The sequence below is a fragment of the Arachis hypogaea genome, chromosome 2, assembly GCF_003086295.3.
Source record: "Arachis hypogaea cultivar Tifrunner chromosome 2, arahy.Tifrunner.gnm2.J5K5, whole genome shotgun sequence".
Taxonomy (NCBI): domain Eukaryota; kingdom Viridiplantae; phylum Streptophyta; class Magnoliopsida; order Fabales; family Fabaceae; genus Arachis; species Arachis hypogaea.
In genome coordinates this window covers 29,714,488-29,717,639 of record NC_092037.1, presented here as the reverse complement: position 1 = coordinate 29,717,639, position 3,152 = coordinate 29,714,488, and the positions used below count along the sequence as shown (strand labels likewise).

Below are 3,152 nucleotides of genomic sequence, written 5' to 3'. Positions count from 1 at the left end.
AATTGATGGCGGCATTCAAGAGAATCCGGAAGGTCTAAACCTTGTCTATGGTATTCTGAGTAGGATTCAAGGATTGAATGACTGTGACGAGCTTCAAACTTGCGATTGTGGGGCGTTAGTGACAGACGCAAAAGAATCACTGGATTCTATTCCGACATGATCGAGAACCGACAGCTGAATAGCTGTGCTGTGACAGAGCGTGTTGAACATTTTAACTGAGAGGATGGGACTGTAGCCATTGACAACGGTGATGCCCAACATACAGCTTGCCATTGAAAGGAGTAAGAAGGATTGGATGAAGACAGTAGGAAAGTAGAGAGATGGAAGGGACCAAGCATCTCCATAGGCTTATCTGAAATTCTCACCAATGAATTACATAAGTATCTCTATCTTTATTTTACGCTTTATTCATAAATCATTCATAACCATTTGAATCTGCCTGACTGAGATTTACAAGATGACCATAGCTTGCTTCATACCAACAATCTCTGTGGGATCGACCCTTACTTGCGTAAGGTTTATTACTTGGACGACCCAGTGCACTTGCTGGTTAGTTGTGCGAAGTTGTGATAAAGAGTTGAGATTGCAATTGAGCGTACCATGTTGATGGCGCCATTGATGATCACAATTTCGTGCACCAAGTTTTTGGCGCCGTTTCCGGGGAATTAAATGTCCTAACTACAATTTCGCATTTGTTCCCTGCAATAACAGTGCCAAGTTTTGATCCGGCACCAACCCCAAGTTTTTGGCGCCGTTGCCGGAGATTGTTTGAGTTTGGACAACTGACGGTTCATCTTGTTGCTTAGATTAGGTATTTTTCTTCAGAATTTTTAAGAATGAATTCTAGAGTTTCAAGGTGATGTTTTCATCATCACCAAAGCTGATTGATTCTCATCAATTTAGCTCTTGAATGCAATGTCCTGCTGAAGCTTGGCTAGCCATGTCTAATTCCTTTAGACTAAAGCTTTAGACTAACATTGCATGATTCCTGGAATTCTTATTAAAAATTTTGAATCCCTTTATTTTCTTTTCCATATAATTTTCGAAAAATCCAAAAAAATTACAAAATCATAAAAACCAAAAAATATTTTATGTTTCTTGTTGAGTCTAGTGTCTCATTTTAAGTTTAGTGTCAATTGCATGTTTCTGTTCTTCTTGCATTGTTCATGTGTCTTCATTGATCTTCAAGTTACTCTTGATGATTTGCTTGCTCTGATCTTTATATTCTCCTGTCTTGAGGTTTTGTTGTTTCTCATATGCATTCTCAATTTGTCAGTGTCAATAGTATACAAACTTCTAAGTTTGGTGTCTTGCATGCATTGTTTATTTGATTTTAGTTGCATTTTGATTATTTCTCGTCATTAAAAATTCAAAAAAATTTTTAACTTGTGTCTTTTCAAGTCAATAATACAAAGAATTGAAGATTCAGAATATACAGCAGAGGAATTACACAGAAAGACCAGGGCGTTCAAAATGCCCAGTGAGGAAGGAAAACTGGCGTTTAAACGCATGCCAGGGTGCCTGGCTGGGCGTTTAATGCCCGAAAGGGTAGTATGTTGGGCGTTTAATGCCAGGATGGCACAAGAGGGAAGATTCTGTTTTTAATTCAATTTTTTTCAAGTTTTCATAATTTTTCAAAATCAAATCTTTTTCAAATCATATCTTTTCAATCATATATTTTCAAAATCAATTTCTTTCCATTTTCAAAAATACTTGCTAACAATTAATGATTTGATTCAACATTTCAAGTATGTTGCCTTTTCTGTTGAGAAAGGTTTAATGTTTGAATCATATCGTTTCTTGTTAGCCAAGTCATTGATTTTAAAAATCAAATCTTTTTAAATTATTTTTCCAAATCATATCTTCTCAATCATATCTTTTTAGAACTATATCTTTTCAATCATATCTTCTTAATCACATCTTTTTCAAAAATAGTTTTCAATCATATCTTTTTTATTTCTAATTTCAAAATCTTTTTCAAAAATTACTTTACTTCTTTCTCACTCTTAGTTTTCGAAAATCATCAATCAATTTTCAAAATGTTTTTAAAATCTTTTTAATTTATTTCTTCCCCTCTTCTCACATCCTTCTATTTATGGACTAACATGTACAATTCGAACTCTATCTTTCTAAGTTCGAATTCTTCTACCTCTTCCTTCTATTTTTCTTTTTCCTCTGACACCTCAAGGAATCTCTATACTGTGACATAGAAGATTCCATATTTTCTTGTTCTCTTCTCTTTCATATGAGCAGGAGCAAAGATAAAAGCATTCTTGTTGAGGCTGACCCTGAACCTGAAAGGACCTTGAAGCGAAAGCTAAGAGAAGCTAAAACACAACTTTCTATAGAGGACCTAACAGAATTCTTCAAAGAAGAAGACATGGCAGCCAAAAACAACAACAATGCCAACAATGCAACGAAGATGCTGGGTGACTTTACTGCACCTACTCCCGACTTCTATGGGAGAAGCATCTCTATCCCTGCCATTGGAGCAAACAACTTTGAGCTTAAGCCTCAATTAGTTTCTCTAATGCAACAAAATTGCAAATTCCATGGACTTCCATTAGAAGATCCTCATTAGTTTTTAGCTGAGTTCTTGCAAATCTATGACACTGTCAAGACTAATGGGGTTGACCCTGAGGTCTACAGACTTATGCTATTCCCTTTTGCTGTAAGAGACAGAGCTAGGATATGATTGGATTCACAACCTAAAGAAAGCCTGAACTCTTCGGAAAAGCTAGTCAATGCCTTCTTGGCAAAGCTCTTTCCACCTCAAAAATTGAGTAAGCTTAGAATGGAAGTCCAAACCTTCAGACAAAAGGAAGGTGAATCCCTCTATGAAGCTTGGGAAAGATACAAACAATTGATCAGAAAGTGTCCTTCTGACATGCTTTCTGAGTGGAGCATCATAGGTATCTTCAATGATGGTTTGTCTGAACTGTCCAAGATGTCATTGGATAGCTCTGCTGGAGGATCTCTTCATCTGAAGAAGACGCCTACAGAAGCTCAAGAACTCATTGAAATGGTTGCAAAAAACCAATTCATGTACACTTCTGAAAGGAATTCTGTGAACAATGGGACGAATTAGAAGAAAGGAGTTCTTGAGATTGATATTCTGAATGCCATATTGGCTCAAAACAAAATATTGACTC

The 3,152-nt window shown here is 36.3% G+C and overlaps 1 non-coding gene across 1 annotated transcript; it reads right to left on the bottom strand.

Moving 5' to 3' along the window:
• Window positions 1-2,785: 2,785 nt before the first annotated feature.
• Window positions 2,786-2,893, bottom strand: LOC112767349 (small nucleolar RNA R71). Its single transcript, XR_003184878.1, has one exon. It is a non-coding gene; the product is annotated as a small nucleolar RNA R71 (small nucleolar RNA).
• Between the last annotated feature and the right edge of the window lie 259 nt (window positions 2,894-3,152).